Below are 18,413 nucleotides of genomic sequence, written 5' to 3'. Positions count from 1 at the left end.
TGGCCAAAATAGATTCAAAGTATTCAGAACCTAAAGTTAGTTATAGCTGTGTAAATCCAGAGTAATTTCACTGAAATCAACAGACCTACAACTGCTAACCCACACGGATATGTTGCCATCACAATTTCCATCTGCAGAAAACAAGTTCTGCATTACAATCATTCCCTGGGGTTCCTGACCCCATGTATCCTCATCTGATCTTTGCCCATCTCTTAGAGCATAAGCTGGCAGCTTTGAGCTTGCACTGCAGTATGTTGCAGTCATTCTCTCCCACTCACACCAGTTTTGCTGAAGGGAAAATCCATTGATTGGGCTGGAATTAACTCCCGATTTACTCTAGTGTGAGTGGAGAATCAGGCCCACTGACTGGAGTTAGAAGTCCATAAGTTACATCAGACTCAGTCGCCATATTTTTCTGTGTTCCTTCCACGGCAAAGAGTATGCTGGTATTGCTTAATAGATTAGAAATACTAATCAAAGTCTGGCCCCAGAATGCAAACCAAACAAAAAACCCAACAACTTAATTTTAGAAAAATAATTAGCAATTAGCTCTCTTTTGGTTCATCTGGTGCCAAATTTGGATCTTCAAACCCAGATCCTAAATAATTATAGATGTATCTTGTTAGAAAGTAAGTCTAGCAGGACCTCAAAGCAGAATCCGTGGGAGGATAGAGGGAGGGGGGAAACAAACATGTGCTTCATTTAACATCAACAAGCACAAGGGTGATCATTTCTTTTGTCACGAACCAAATGTGTGGATAGAAAAAAAAAAAAAGATTAAAGCCCTGAAGCCTGGACTGTAGAAAACTCCTGATGGCAGAGCATGAGGCAACTAGTCAGTGGAAGGAAACAGAACAATCAGTTCAGGGTGGAGTGGGGAGTGAAGGAGAGGATGGAGCATTTGTTTGATTTATGTAGCCTCCACTGAAAAGGAATGAGGACTCCAAAAGCAGATACAATGTTTTGGATTTCTCAGAGCCGGCCCCATGATATTGCAACTGTGGATCATCTCATTAGCAATGCGGGAACAGAAAAAACCTGCTATAAAAGGGGAGGGGGGACTTGACAGCAAACTGAGGCAATTAAAACCTAAAATAAAAGGTGGTTGTGAAACCTTCTTTGCATTAAGGGCACAGCCAACAAAAATGTTTACTTTGAAGCACATCAACTATAATTGCTTGAATAATAAATTGAAACCAAGGAATTACTCATCACTTATTTGGGTATGGAAAAAATAACCTATGATGAGGGGAGGCAGAGCTCAGCTCTGAGAAGTCCGGATGCATTTAGAGAGAATTCAGCTTCTACTGCTGGAATTAAGTTATATTTGCATAACACAGCTGTACACTTCTCACCCACAGCATCAAAAGAAAGTGCCTCTTAAAGGGATAAAAATACAAAATGGACAAAAATATGTCTCCTTTACATCACATAGTTTTATACCCAGTGGTCCATGGAGCTCTAGACCTTCCTCCCCTTTCCACAGTGGATACCATTCATTTGGAAACCTTTATTACTAAAGCAGATACTAAGACACCTATTTTGGATGGCACATTTTGGATTACTGACTACTCTAAATTTTAAATTGCATCCTCTAAATTACCGCTGTTGGATGGTAGAATAGCTACTATGGAATCATGCTTAATCAAAATTAAATACCAATTAAAATTCAACACATTTTAAAAAGGCTATAGTTAGCACAGTTCCTGGGTAGCCAGATGTTTTGAGCTTCTTGAAAACCAGATCTCCTATAGAAATCTGATGATCTTTGGAGTCCCCAAAGTTAAAAATTTTGAACAATTTATTGACCTAGTAAAAACTAAAATTCCAGCACTGGTGGATATGAACTTAAAGAAGAACCCAGTGTATGTGGTAAGAGTGCTATAGAACTCTCTGAGAAAATCTTCAGACAGACTCAAGCCAGAACCTCTGGGTTTTGTAGTCAACTGATTCTCAAGTTGTAGTAGCTTTGATCCTCTTGCCCTTTAGGAGCCCCCATTTCTAGGCAATCCTACTGTTCCCAGAGGGAGTTCAACTCACGGGGTCTTTTTAGAGCCCAATTTAGAGTTCCTTTGTCTCTTGCCCCTGGCGGTGCTTCCCAGGACCCACCACAGGTCACTGGCTTGAAACAGCTATCTTGGGCCTTTGCTCTTACCAAGCCTGCAGTATCTGTCTGCTTCAAAGAGGGGGGTTGAAGGAAGAGGTTAGCAACTGCCTCAGGCTCAGCTCTCCCTATTACTAGAGCTCACTAGCAGTCCCTGGCAGCCTCCCTGTTCCTGGGAAAACTCCCCCCTTTCTGTGGCCAGTCTCACCCTTCTTCAGGTGCTGCATGTTCTGCAGGTGCACCTAATTGGCACTGACTTAATTAAAATATGCTCATAAGCCTTTCCACCAGAGGCATGGGGGGGAGGGGGTGTCCCATCACAGGCTGCCATTCCAACAAGTTTAGGAAGCAGGGAAATTGATGTAGCTCTGTTGACTTTAAGTTTTCTGATTTACATCAGCTGGGAATCTGGCCTTCTATTTCCAAAACAAAATTTTCGTGCCTTATCTTATTCTGTTCTCCCAAATTCATGCTTCACCCAATGTCATTTGGAATAAAGATTTTTTTTTTTAGTAGACAGCAAATTCTATATAATCTAATCTTGAGAGACAGCTATTCCACAACCCTGTAGATTAGTGCTACGTTGACATGGGGCCTAACTCCACAAACATTTCTGGGCTTAGTACTGGCTACCATGAGTAGCTGAACTCAGTGAGGCTCAGCTGAATTCAATGGGACAATCAAAGCAGCATGCCTCGTAGGAAGTATCTAAAGGTTCAGGTTCATGGTGGGTATGGGAGAGGAATCTCCTGATATGTTACTTCCCAAATCTTTGGGAAAGCATATGAAAAATTATCAGCAATCTACTTTATTCTTTACCTACCCATTCACTGAACTGCAGCACTTTTAGGTTTGGCAGGACATATGAAAGAAAAAGATTACTATATATACAAGATTAAAACAGAAAATAATGGGAACAGTATTGTTACAGTCACATGGCCTTCAATAATCTATAAAAGAGACAATATTGTTCCTAGCAAATCTCTCTAATAATTTACTGTCCTTAGAAACTGCATTTAAAAATTTCCATCTACCAAGTTTTCCCTTGGTTCTTAATATTTAACTTGACCTCATGCTTTGATAGCATTCATAGAGAAGTAGTTCTAGTCCTGGAAGTACATGTATAATTGAGTTCAGGACTGCTGTGAGCCTGCAAGAGACCGAATGATCTGGAAAAGGGCAAGGGTTCATTCAGTATGAAGCTATCTCACTTTAATATATCTTTAAGCAGGGAAATACAACGGTACAGTTTATGTGAGTGGATGTTGGTCAGTATCATCTGTCATTGTTTTCCACAATGATCATTTAGAAAGACTAATCCTATGTTATATTGCTTTGCCAGACAAATCCCTACATGACAGGACAGCCGTGAGAAGAAGATCTGCACTAACATGAGATGGCACTGTTACATAGGCCTACTAGTTCTTTTTCTTTGCTTGAAAGCAGTGTAGAGCCTTTGAAGAAATGTTGCATTCTTGTTAGTTGCTGATGAAATTTGTCCTTGGGGAAATTGTTGCAAACAGCAAGAGAGGATGTTTTCTACCCTAGTGTGTCTGTCTAGAGTCAATTCTTGAGTCAGAGTTGCTTCCTACAACAGACATTAGCTAAGATTTCTGAAAGAGGCGATTGTTTGTGTGCTGTTTGTGAACACCTCTATTCAGGGACTGGTTAACAAGTGATGCTAAGAATATACCCAGATGTCACATCCCTGAATTCTCCTCTGACAAGAAATCAAGCTGCAAGGCCCCAAAATCTGCCACAGGTTGACAGGAGGGCCACAATTCAGTCGAGATGTTTGATAAAAGTGATTTCAATATACTGATTCTGAAATCCACAAGGAGAAGTACAATTTTTTTTGTTTAAGAGAAAAATCTATGAAAGTTTGGCCCTTGATTGGCCAACATTGAATGCACATATGGGGTTTGTGTCTGTCTTAAAGCATCCCAGATTGCTGATGGAATATAGGAACCAGCTCTGTTAGTATGGGAAGAGTGGGGGTGTAGCTCTCTCTCATATAAGAATCCTGTGGCACAGAGCAGGTGTTTGCATGGAATCAAGCACTCATAAGAACATAAGAATGGTCATACTAGGTCAGAACAATTGCTCCATCTAGCCCAGCATCCTATCTTCCAACTGTGGCCAGTGCCAGATGCTTCAGATGGAATGAACAGAACAGGGTAATTATCGAATGAACCATCCCGTTATCCAGTCTCAGCTTCGGAGGTGTAGGGACACCCAGAGCATAGGTTTGCATCCCTGACCATCTTGACTAATAGCCATTGATGGACCTGTTCTCCATTAACCTAATTCTTTTTTGAACCCACTCATACTTTTGGCCTTCACAACATTCCCTGGCAACAAGTTCCACAGGTTGACTGTGTCTTGTATGAAGAAGTACTTCCTTTTGTTTGTTTTAAATCTGCTGCCTATTAATTTCATTGGATGACCCCTGGTTCTTCTGTTACTTGAAGAGCAAACAACATTTCCATATTCACTTTCTCCACACCGTTCATGATTTTATAGACTTCTATCATATCCCCCCTTAGTCGTATCTTCTCTAACCAGTCCCAGTCTTTTTAATCTCTCCTCAAATGGAAGTTGTTTCATACTCCTAAATCATTTTTGTTGCCCCTCTCTGAACTTTTTCCAATTCTAGTATATCTGTTTTTGACATGGGATGACCAGAACTTCATTCAGTATTCAAGGTGTGGGCCAAACCATGGATTTATACAGTGGCATTATGATATTTATTGTCTTATCTATCCCTTTCCTAAAGGTTCCTAACATCCTGTTCGCTTTTTTGACTACCGCTGCACATAGAGCAGATGTTTTCAGAGAATTATCCACAGTGACTCCAAGATCTCTTTCTTGAGTGGTAACAGCTTATTTAGATCCCATCATTTTGTCCGTTCTGTAGGGATTATATTTTCCAATGTGCATTACTTTGCATTTATCAACACTGAATTTCATCTGCCATTTTGTTTCCCCAGTCACCCAGTTTTGTGAGATCCCTCTGTAACTCTTCGCAGCCTGCTTTGCTTTAACTATCTTGAGTAATTTTGTATCATCTGCAAATTTTGCTACCTCGCTGTTTACCCCTTTTTCCAGATCATTTATGAATATGTTGAACAGCACTGGTGCCAGTACAGATCCATGGGGGACACCACTATTTACCTCTCTCCATTCTGAAAACTGACCATTTATTCCTACCCTTTGTTTCCTGTCTTTTAACCAGCTACTGATCCTGAGAGGACCTTCCCTCTTATCCCATGATGGCTTACTTTGTTTGAAGAGCCTTTGGTGAGGGACCTTGTCAAAGGCTTTCTGAAAGTCCAAGTACACATCCTTATCCACATGCTTGTTGACCCCCTTGAAGGATTCTGATAGATTGGTGAAGCATGATTTCCTTTTAAAAAAGCCATGTTTGACTCTTTCCCAACATATTGTGTTCATCCATGTGTCTGATAATTCTGTTCTTTACCATGGATTCAACAAATATGTTTGGTAGTGAAGTTAGGCTTACAAGCCTGTAATTGCCAGGATCACCTCTGGAACCTTTTTAAAAATCAGTATTATATTAGCTATCCTCCAGCCATCTAGTACAGAAACCCATTTCTCTTTTGAGAAGTAAAATATATTTTCTTGTCATGTACATTTAAATGCGTCGCTTGAATCACAGTCCAACAAGGCTGCAGTCACACCACCAGCAGGAGACATAAAAGCACCAACCTCCACCCCATCAGAAAAACTAATAGCTGTACTCCAGTCCATACATCAGCCTTTGTATTCTGCAAAATGCCCGCCATTGTCATGAATCAGTAAGTTTGCTGGTGCTACCCCAGATACATCCAGATAAGTAATTGGTTTTCAGCCTCACCATTTAGCGACTGCCTTGGACAGACTTCAAATCCTCTTTCCTTAAATTCAGACAACGTAGGCCACTTAGGTCCAACCATATTCATACAGACTCACATCCCTCCCTCACAGTCTTTGGCAGCAGTGCAGACCTTAGGCATTAATACAAGGGCAGCACACACACCTAGAATCTTTTGTTCCTAGTTTCTTCTCCATAAGGAAAAGGAATCTTCTCAAACTGAGAGCTCTTTGAGGCAAAGATTGGGACTTCCTGTGTGTTTGGATAGCACGTAGTGCATCGGGGAATTATGGAATATAAATACAGGCAGAGCTTCAAAGAATCCTTCTTAAAGGGAAAGAATGCTATCCCCAGTGGTCATTACACCAGACAGTCACCATATGGAGGCTGAATCACTATGCATAACACGCTGAATCAGAGGAAATAATTAATTTGAACATGTTAGCTTTTCACTGTGTCAGCTTTTACTGTGATTGCAGCATCTCAGGAGCATGAGGTTCATCAGCATGAAAATACTGTGGGGATGAGATGGTTTTCTCTTGAAAGCCACTTAATAATGGGTCCTGCCGAAGCGTATTCCAAGAAGTTGTGAAATTCCCATCAGTTTTATGTACATAGTGGCTGCTGTATTTCCTACTAGCTGCCAGTATTTTAGGTCTTGCCTAATCTGTAACTACATTTGTGCCGGAAAACTTTAGTTACAACATCTTTATATCTAGGCAGCAAGCCATGACACAGATGTCCTGTTTCAACTGTGTTATAACGTAGTTTGATTTGCCTGTAGAGATATGACCAAACTCAATTACCACCTTATAGCAAACGTGTTGCTGTCCTGAGAAGAAAATACATTGTTGTAACATTTTTGCCTTGACTTGGTTATGGAAGTGGTAAGATTCCATCTCCATAGGTAAAACCAAATCATGTTATACCAAGATAAGGGCATAACTGGGTTATAATAATTGAGTACCCCAACATGGCTGTAATATTTTACACAAAAATCTAACATTCTGAAAAGAATGGTTTCTAACATATGAAACCGAATTCCAGTCTCGCCTTAGAGAGTCAAGCAGAATGGTCAATTATTCTGTTTATGAACAATTGTAAATAGCTAACAAAACAGTTCAAGCTATAGTTACAATGTACAATCAGATTTTCACCTGCTTCATAACTGTCCTTTGGGGCTGAAACATTCCTTGCTCAATTTCATCCCAGAAGTAAATGGCGCTGGAAAGTCAGAGGAAAATCTGTTCAGCTCTTTGAGAGTTAGGGGAGAGTGGGGAAAATACACTTTCAGCACAAAAAAACAACCTTAAACCCAATTTGCTTATCAATAAACCCAGAATGGCAGCCGAAAACACTCTAAAATTTGGTGCGTCTCCCATCCTCCACTAGGAATAGTGTCCATGCTAAGAAAATATATATATAAAATAAAACCTTCCAAGCAATTGAAAAAAAATCACATTAATAGCCTAATGAAATCACAGCCTGCTTGCAGCATTGCTAAGTACTGTGATAAATCCTTCTCTTCTTCTCTAGCCTGACATGCACCAACACGGCTGCTGGGCAATTTGCATGAAGGCAATTGTAATATCTCACTGAGAACGGCCCAGCAAAATCTCCCAGACAGTACCATAGAATCAAAACCAGGTTACCTTAAACATCAGCAACTCACCAATATTGCCAAAGGAAAGAAAAATTTGTCTCTCCTGTCATTTTAGGTTCTGTGCACAATTTTTTCTTTTCTGTACACTGCAATTTTCTGAAAATCCTAAACTTCTAAACTCAGTGCTAGTAGTCCATTGCTGCTGCTGATGACAATATTGTCGCAATTCTCATCTATGGCTACACATATGATTCTGAAGTCCGAACCCTGATGCACAGAGTCAGCCGCACTGAAGACATGAGAAGTCCATATCTATGATGTTTGATGATGCAGCTCTGTGGTGCCTTTCACGTGCAATCTGGAGACGATTTCGATCCTGCTCAAACCTGTTGCATGTTGATCAGAGACTACCAGTGAGTTCTGTTCTGAGCCATTTGCTCAAGTTCATTGAGATTGATGCCAGCCCACTGGAGACTGCTCTCCAGGTTATCTTTGAAGCACTTATACCAAAAACCAGAGGCGGCTCTATGTTTTTTGCCACCCCAAGCACGGCAGTCAGTAGCCTTCGGCGGCATGCCTGCAGGCGGTCCACGGTCACACAGATTCCGCGGCGTTTTTGCTGGTGATCTGCCGGTCCTGCGGCTTCGGCGTCCCCGACATCAAATTGCCGCTGAAACCGCGGGACCGAAGGCCACCTGAGTGCTGCCACCCTCACAGCGACTGGCAGGCCGCCCCCCCGCAGCTTGCCGCCTCAGGCACGTGCTTGCTGCGCTGGTGCCTAAAGCCGCCCCTGCCAAAAACCCTTCTGTCTTCCATTCTGATGCCATGTCCAGTCCACCTAAGTTGTGCTCTCAATAGCATTTCCTCAATTCTACTTGTGTTTGCTCTCTCAAGAACCTTAATACTGGTCATGCTGTCCTGCCAGCAAATGTTCATTATTGAGCAGAGGGAGTGCATTTGAAATTGCTCAAGCTGTTTAATGTGCCATCTATAAAAAGTCCATGTCTCAGATTCATGCAGGAGAGATGTTAGAACCACTGCATTGTAGGTCTTCAATTCGGTGGAGAGAGGAATATTGTGTTGGTTAAGGACTCTTGTTTGGAGTCAGCCAAGAGCCTGGCTGGCTTTATTGATTCTGTAGGCAATTTCCTTATCAAGGGAACCTTCACTCGAGATGGGGCTACCCAAATACTTGAACTGATCCACATTTTTCAGCTGCATGTCTTGGATGAAGATAGCTGGTGCTAGGAAATTGGAATGAGGTTCTGGTTGGAACAAGACCTCTGTCTTACTGAGATTGATGGTGAGGCCAAAGAGCTGGGATGCTTCAGAAAACTATCGACAATGACCTGAAGGTCGTCATGTCTATGGGTCATCAAGGTGCAGTCATCTGCAATAAGTGCCTTGACAAGAAGTTTCTCCAACATCTTGGTCATAGCATTGAGTCTTTGAAGATCAAAGAGGGAGCCATCGAGTCGGTAGCAGACGTATATCCCCTGATTCAAGTCCCTTGTGGCATGGCTGAGGATACAGGCAAAGAATAAGTTGAGCAGCACTGGAGCAATTATGCAGCCTTGCTTCACTCCATTCGAGATTTCTAATACATCAGAAGAGTCACATTGGAGAGTATTTGCACTGTCAGATGGTCATGGAACAGATGGATGATTTGTATGACCCTTCTTGGGCAGCCCAGTTTATGTAGACTAGCACATAGTCCCTCTCTGTTGACTGTATCAAAAGCTTTGACCAGGTCAATAAAGACTGCATCCATGTTCTGCTCTAAACATTTTTCCTGGACTTGCCTTATGACAAAAAACATGTCCATAGCACTATGACCTGGTCTGAAACTACACTGCACTTTTGGCAGATTCTCCTCAGCTAAGTTTGCAATCAGTCTGTCCAGTAGAATGTTAGCTAGTATTTTCCCTGATGTACAGAGCAGGGAAATGGCTCTGTAGTTTCCACAATCAGCTTTGCTGCCTTTGTTTTTGAACAGTGATACAATAATAACATCTTTGAAGTCTTATGGCATTTCTTCTTCCTCCCAAATACTTTTCAAGATGTCGTGAACACCTCAATAGCCTTTGGGCCTGCTACTTTATACAGTTCTGTTGGAATACCATCCTTTCCAGACACATTTATCAATTGTTTGATGGCTTTCATGACCTCTTCAACTGATGGAGAAAGGTCAAGATCCTCCTTGTTGGGTTTCTCGGGTAATTGATCAAGTACACGCTAATGGACTGTGGATGGTCTATTAAGTAGACTACTGAAGTGTTCGGCCCATCTCTGTATGATTCCCTCCTTGTATTCGATGAAGGTTATGCCATCTGCCGACTTCAGGGCAGCTGTGCCAGATTTAGATGGTCTGTAGACTGCTTTGAGAGAGTCAAAGAACATCTTTGCGTAATGCTGAACTTCTTCAACTTTCCTCTCATCCTCCATTCTCCTCAGTTCAAATGGCCCTTGCTCTGTAGGTACTTCAACCTATTTTTTTTTTGAGATGGAAGTAAGATCATTCTGCCAGTCAACAAATGCTTTCTACTTGTCACTTAGGAGTTTGGAAATGTCCTCGTTGTTCTCATCGAACCAATCCCGATGTACCCTTTTCTTTGGCCCCAGCACTGATTTAGCTGTGTCAATAATCACAGGTTTGAACTGGTTCCATTTTTCTGTTGGGTTGCCAGTGAATGGTGGGCATAAGAAAAGTTTGTCATCAAGGGATTGCTGAAACTGCACCTGGTAGTCAAAGTGCTTGAGCTTTGCTAAATTGAAGGCTGTTCTGTTGAGCTTGCGATGCCTGCACAGTGAGGGGATTATATGCAGGCTGGGCAATGTTCTTACCCATCTGTGGTCTGTCCAGCATTCTGCACCACACACGGCCCTGGTAATTCTGACATTGCAGATGTCTCATTGGCGGATGATAATATAGTCGATTGGGTGCCATTGTTTAGTGGGTGCATTCATGTCATTTTATATTTATCATTTGCCTAAAGATGGTGTTAGTGATGAGCAGCCTATGTTGCCGTTCATTGTTCCCACTCCATGTCATCCTATCACACCTCTCCAGTCATTGCTGTGTCTACCAACTCTAGCATTGAAGTCTCCCAGCAGGATGAGCTTGTCATATGCAGAGGTCGATCTGAGGATGGAGTCCAGGTCAGAGTAGAACTGCTCCTTGCTTTCCTCTGTGCTGGTCTGTATAGGCGCATAGGCACTAATGACAGTGACATTCCATAAAGGATTCAGGGGGAATCAAAGTTCCATGAGCCGTTCATTCTAGCCAACAGGGAGGTCCGGAAGTTGTGTCAGGAAAGATGTTCTAATTGCAAATCCAACTCCATGGATCCTGTCTTCATTCTCTGCTTTTCCTTTCCAAAAGAAAGTATAGTCGCCTCCTACCTCACTGATAGAACCTTCTCCCGCCAATATAGTATTACACAGTGCTGCAAGATCAATATTGTCCTGGACAAGTTCTTTGGAGACAAGAGCAGTTCTTCTTTCAGGCCTTCGTGCATCGCCTCCATCCATAAGAGTGTGGACGTTCCATGCTCCTAGAGTGAGACTTTTCTTCTTTATTGTTTTTTGACCGCTGTAGGATGATCTGCCAGCTGCGGTAGTCTGGCCAGATGTTATGGGGCAGGCAATGTTTAGTGCATCTTTTCTAGTCCCCTCCCTTAAAAAGGGTGAGCAGTGCTACCCTAAAAAGGGCTGTTCAGGATGCTAGGATGCTGCCAAACTTTTCCACTCCCCTGGGGGCAGAGATGAATGTCCACTAGTCCCAAAGCTGCCTATGTGCAGGACTGTGGCTACAACTGCCAGTGGTCATCTCCACCTGTTGCTTCACCACACCCCCATCACCGCAGGACTTGGGTTAATGATATAATGTTCATGATGATGAGATTTGATAAAATTATGTTAATGGGATGAGACTTGTGAAAAAATCTGTGAGGGAAACTCAGATAGTAATAGTACAGTAATTGCTAAGGGTTGCAGAATCTAAATAGACCATGCTAAATGGTCTAACAGTGAAATGAGCATTAACTAAATATTTGTCTTTATTATTAGAGAATTTGAAATACGATGGATTGCATGGGATAGGATAGGATAAAACAGATTTTGAGACTTTGAAAATACAGTGAAACGTCTTGAGCTCATTTTTCTGGAACTTAACTGTACAGGGGTTAGCAGAAGAGTGTTGCACTATATTCTAAATAACCAGCTATTTCCTTTGATGATTGCAGCGTTCATATATTTTGAGTCCTCTGAATGTCATATCCCTGTGTTAATAAAAGATAACTGCACCTCCGCTTTGTTAGAATGATACAATTTCTAAAACCTTATCAGGTGTGTAACATTTGGCAAAATCTTTAAAGCTTTTAGATTTACAAACACCCTCCATCTCTCTTGGCTTATCTTTTATTTACCCTACTGGTGATACAACTGAATTGCTGCTTCTTCAAAGCAAGGACTTCACAGCTGATTAGCAGTGCTGAGCTAGCTACGCTTATTAAAGATGATTAATGCATTCAAGTATGAGGGTTTTTTTCCCTCATTGGTTCAATTTCTTGTTTATTATGCTACTGCCTTTTTATATTAAAAGAGACCACCTGGATAGCAGAGATCTTCATAATCAGCATCAAACGAGATCAACACCTGTTGTATGGGTGATGTAATTAATCATAATGCACTAGCTTGTTGTCAGTTACGAGGCTGAAGACTGTTTGTTGACAACAGAAGTGGTGCTTTGTGTTCAGTCAAACAGCTTTTGGATCCTTCAGGATGCAGTTAAAATCAGAAAAGTGAGTCAGTAGGAGGGGTTCATATTTATTCTCTCGGTCTCAGTCATTCCATATGGCATTTGTGAAGTTTACAGGTCAACGTACCATTTTCCAACAGCCAGTTCTAAAAATTCTTCCTGGGTTCAGAAAAATCCAACTCTGGTCTTTCTGCTGCAGACATTTCACTCTGCAGCCACAAATCAGTGACAGGTTTGAACTCAGAGATGCAATGCTGTCTAGTGGACTGAGCATGAGTTGGGAATAAGGAACTCGTTTGAGTTTTCCAATCCTGTGTCTGCCTTCAGGTCACTGTGTGAGTTACTTAATCACCGGCCTCAGTTTTCCCATCTGTACAGTGTGGAAAATGATACTTACCAAGCTGGTGAGACAGCTGAGAAATAATTTACACATGTTTCCATTAGTAAAGCACCCGATGTATATTATTAACCCAGGCCTGAAGTGCTAAAAGGAAAAAACTCTTTGTCTTAAACAATAAAGCAGGCATCTATACCTCTGATCCACCCAGAACACTGAGAAAGATGTAAATTTTCTGCTCATAACTAGTGTTTTAAATCTGGTGTTTCAATTTTAAGAAGTACAAAACACAATACAACACAAATTCTACAAACTTAAACAAGTTAATAGAGACAACCCATGTAATTACCAAAAGAAATAATGTACTAATCCCAAAAAGATATCAGCCCAATATATTTGAAATCCCTCCATGTTCTCATTCAAACACATGCTTCAGTGCTGTCAGGCAGAGAAATGAAAGACATGAGAAAAATGATAAAACTAACTGTATCTACCAGTGTTAGTATTTTATATGAGCAGAGTAAGGGCTATTAAGAAGCAATACACAGCGTGGCCAATGTATAAAAACTGGTACACATGAGATAGTCCTGGGGTTGAAGTATAAATATATACAATGTGTATGTTAAAATGCAGTTTATGCATTTTTCTATACAGCTGTAGGTTCTTATGGGATCAGAAGTGCTGTGGTTTTTATCACAGCTGAGCAGGTGTGGCGGGATTCATCCCAAGATTACTGGCCTCCCTTAGTGCTAACAGCCTACAAGGTCTAACCTCCTGCCTGAGTTTAAGTTCATAAATCTGTCTTGTTGAACATGCAGCCCACACTGCCAAGTTTAACAATCCTAACTGTAAATAAATTCAGACTTGGTCTGGCCACGTGATATTTAGTGCAGAGCAGAAAACTCCCAGGACAGAAATCTCTTACATCTCGTTTGCTTGTTCCTATCCCTCCCCCATCCCGCTCTAATTACTGACCTCCAAGTTCATCATTATTATTATCTTTACTGTTATTTATTACTTCTATCACAACAACATCCAGAATCTGTCATTGGGATCTTCTTTTGCCATTTTTATGTCAGTAGAAATGGGCAAATTTTACAAAAAAAGTCACAATGTTTTTCTTAACATCCATGGCCCTGCTTTGACTCTCTTTCATTCATTGTCTGCAAACATTTTTTGTTGTAAAAATTTTTTTTAGGAAAACTCACGTGGACTTAGACGTGTTTCCCTATAGGTTAGCCCCAGGTATGGCCATGCAGCCATCTTCAAATTGTTTGATTTTTTTCCCCTCCAGAGAGAGACTAGCCCTGTCGATTATATCCTGATATAAAAGGACAAGCTGCCATACAAGATGAGGCAGGCAAAGCTCCCATCCTATTCTTCCCTGACTGATCATCATTTATACTGCTCTTCACTGAACTGCAGCCAATTCATTTCCATCTCTGCCAAGTTCTAAAAATGCAAGCAAACCAGTAAATACAGGTTCAATGGGGAAAAGATCTACAGCTGAGTATTCTGCACATTCTGGTGATACTTCATAACCTCCCATATTGAGCGTGGAGTGGCACGGAATAGACTAAATAAACCTGTAGTCTATTTTCAGTCTTCAAATCCATCTTTTTATATGGTATCTGAATCCTTACGTCTGAACTAAAATATATTCCCCGCTGATGAAAATTGTGAAAGGTCTAAGTCACTGATTATGCTAACACAACAAAGATATGTTTGAGGAGTGCAGTGGGCTAGACACCCACAGCAAAAAAGAAAAAGAACCCGGGCACACAACTAACCTAAATTTATGCAACAAATGTCTGGGAATCTGGACACTGCACATCAATGTTTGCAAATGTTTTATTAATTATCTTAACAGAACTGTATCAAAAACCTTGAAATGTTTAATTTGCAGTTGCCTTTTTTTTTTTTAACCACTTTCAGAGAAAGTTATGGCTATACCACAAGTACTAAGTCTAGTTAATAAAATTTACTAAGAGTTTAGTATGTTTTGAAATATTTAAATATCACCCTTCCTAATTTATAATTTCACACATATTGTGACTGATATTTAAAGTAGACATGCCTGTGTTTGCATACTCTATTTGGTCTGGAGTCTTTACAATTCACACGTATCAGGAAAAAAATATTCCCGACTCTTCAAACAAAGCTGGATCTAAAATCTTAGTCACTTGTTGGCTACTATTCTGTCCTTGCCTAGATATTCTCTCATCTAGGTAGTATATCCTTCTCAAAGAAACGGCCTTCAACCAGACCACCTCAGACTGTGATCATTTTACAAGCTAAGCACAGAGAGGCCTAGTTAGTACATGGATGTGTAACCTAAAAAGAAAAAAAACTAATAGTTCTGGAAAGTAGGATATTGGCAATTCAGTATGTGGCCCTGAATCAGCAGTGATCCAATCTCCAAAATGTTATAAGAGTTGCCACCTTTTGGATGAGGCCAGTAAAAAATACTGAATAATGCATATTGTATATTTTCAAAACACTACACTAACATAATTTAATGAAAACTAGAGCTGATTCACACAGAAATGCTATCTATCATTCACATAGAAATGGAAAATTTTCATTTGGGTTCCCCCACTGTAGTGACAAATTGGGAAAAGGGGGAAAAAGGAAAAAAGGGAGAGACAAAGGGCAGAGGGTGTGGAAATCACCATTTTTTTAGATTTCAGGGGAATTTCACTCTCAAAAAACTGAGTTTGGGGGGAAAAACAAATTTTCTGCAAAAAGTTTCATTTCTGTAAAAGACCGTTTTCCATCAAAAATGGTTTTGAACAAAAAATTTCAACTCAGTCTAATAAAAACCAAGGTCCTCATTACTTGTAGCATTTGAAGATCCCATGGCACTTTTTGGAAGAGCGAAAGCTCTTATCCCTAATGTCTTGACCAAATTCTGATGTAGGTAACTGCCTTCTGTCTACCTAAGTCCACCGCTACACTTGCAATTTCAAACTGGGTATTTGTATTCATTACCTAAAGTGTTGTGTAGGGAAACGAGGAGCACTTGAGAGATCTGGGCACGCTTGTCTCTTGGAGGGAAACTGTCTGCAGAAAATTTCTGGTCAGCATTGACAATCCTGACACCTCATTCCTAGTTGCCATCGCTACCTGCCATCCCATCTAACCCCTTTGGTGAAAGACAAGGAGCCCCTCCCAGCTCACAAAACACTCCTGAATTCTCATCCATTCACCTTAAGCTGCAACAGTCCTCTCAACCTTCCCACCAGCTCCTTCCAGGATTTAAGTTCATAGCCAAATGTATGTATTTGGTTGCTGTACTCTAATAACCCATGCAACTGGGGACACTGTAGGTCTGAGGGTGAGGATAATGGTTCAGGGTGTCTTTTACCTCAAGAGAGCTGGTCCAATCTGACCAGAATGGTGGTATCTGGAAGTTCTTCTTCGAGTGCTTGCTCATATCCATTCCATTAGGTGTGTGCGCGCCGCGTGCACGATCGTCGGAAGATTTTCTACCCTAGCAACACCGGCGGGTCGGCTGTGGAGCCCCCTAGAGTGGCGCCTTCATGGCGCTGAATATATACCCCAGCCGACCCGGCGCCCCCTCAGTTCCTTCTTACCGCCCCTGACGGTCGTTGGAACTGTGGAGCGCGGCATAGCTGATCTCCACTCTCCCTAGCTTCATTTGTTATAGCAGTTAGATAGTTTTAGTGTTTATAGTTAAATAGTTAATAGTTAAATAGTTAATAGTTGTAAAGTTGTTATATTAGTTCAGGGGATTAAGGGGGTCTCTCCCCCCTTTTTCTCCCCCGGCACCGGGACCGGGCTCATGCCCAACGCTCCCGGCTTCAAGCAGTGCGCCTCCTGCGCAAAGCCTATGCCCACGAGTGACCCGCACGACTCCTGTCTGAAGTGCCTGGGAGAGTCCCATCAAACAGATAAGTGTAAGATCTGTAAGGCCTTCAGACCTAGGACCAAGAAGGAGCGGGACTTTCGGCTCCGGCAACTCTTAATGGAGGCGGCACTGAGTCCATCCACTACTCAGGCCCCGGCACCTAGCGCCTCGGTGCGCAGTGCCCCGGCGGCGCCGGCAGCGACGACCACGCGAGAGGCGTCGGACAAGCCTCCCCGGCACCGGACCTCGTCGGCACCGCAGGTACAGCAAGTGCCTCGGCGCCGTTCGTTATCCCCAGGGCATAAAAAAGCCCATAAAACGGGGACCACCGTGCCGAAGACGCCGGCTCCCCCAGTGCCGGGGGTAGAGCCGCGTCCGCCGGTGGAGCACCGGAAACAGGTGCCTCCAGCACCGTCGACTCCGGCGCCGAAGCCGTTGAGTCCGGTACGGACAACGTCTCCACCGAGACCGGCGGTGATTCAGTGCCTCCCGTCGACTCCTGAGGCCTTCGAGGCGGCGAGAGACTTGATAGCTCTCACGGAGCCGGCACCGCCCCAACCACCGGCACCGACGGCACCGACGGCACCGTTGACCTGCCCGATCCAGTCGAGGGGGAAACCTGCCTTGTTGCGCCCTCCATCGCAAGGGCTGGAACCTCGGCACCGATCCAGGTCCCGAAGCAGGTCCCCACGCCGCTCGCAGTCCCGGCGCCGAATATCACCTCGGCACCGGTCGTACTCGCGGCCAAGATCATCTTCGCGGCACCGCTCGACGTCTCGGCACCGGTATGATCGTCGGCACCGATCAACGTCGAGACGCAGTTCTCGGCACCGCTACGGTCGACGTTCGACGTCGAGAGGCCGCTCCCGGCACCGGGCATACTCCAGGTCCTCGTCGAGGTCCAGATCCGACTCCCGGCACCGACGAGGTCATCGGCACCGGTCACGGTCCCGGCACCGGTCGCCGGCACCGCGTGGAGATAGAAGATCTCCGGACCGGCACCGTGCGGCACCGCAGCCCACGGGATTGGTCCCGACTCTCTCGGCACCGCCATGGCCATCGAGATCGGTGTCTCGCTCATCAGAGGACCTGTCGAGATCGGCATACCCTCCTCAGGGGCAAGCCGAGGAACAGGACTTGGGCCATTGGCAGGGGATGCCGGAGGACCATTCCCATGGCCCATCTCACTGGTCGTTTTGGACCCCGTGGGCGTACCACCAGGAGCAAGGGGCTCCAATTCCCTCGACCTCTCGCTCGGGTCACTCCGTGAGAAGGGCCCCGGAGTCCACCATCTCTCGGCCTCCGCCAGGGGACACGGAGGCTTCCGTGTCCGTCGCACCTGACGCCCTGGACCCAGACGCGGGTGATGCTCCAGCCCGGGAACAGGGAGACCAGGACCGGCCCTTGGATCCGGTTCCACCGGAGGCATCTTCCTCTTCTTCGCCAGACGAGGCAGTGGCGGGCACATCCTGCACAGGCCCTCCTCCGATAGATCTTCGGGCTCACCAGGATCTTCTGCGCAGGATGGCCCGTAATATGGACCTGCAAGCGGAGGAGGTAGTGGAGGTACACGACCCGATCGTGAACATCCTTGGAGCGGATGCCCCATCGAGGGTAGCGTTACCCCTGATCCGCACGATACAATCAAATGCGGATACGATATGGCAAACCCCTGCCTCTATTCCACCCACAGCGAGAGGGGTGGAAAGAAAGTACTTTGTCCCGTCAAAGGACTACGGGTACTTGTACACCCACCCACAACCGTGTTCACTGGTGGTAGCATCGGTGAACGCACGGGAGCGCCACGGACAGCAGGCGGCAGCGCCTAAATCAAAAGAGGCCAAGCGCCTTGATTTGTTTGGCCG

This window comes from Trachemys scripta, chromosome 11 (assembly GCF_013100865.1).
Source record: "Trachemys scripta elegans isolate TJP31775 chromosome 11, CAS_Tse_1.0, whole genome shotgun sequence".
Taxonomy (NCBI): Eukaryota; Metazoa; Chordata; order Testudines; family Emydidae; genus Trachemys; species Trachemys scripta.
The sequence above is the reverse complement of the archived record's forward strand: the minus strand, read 5'-3'. Positions refer to the sequence as shown.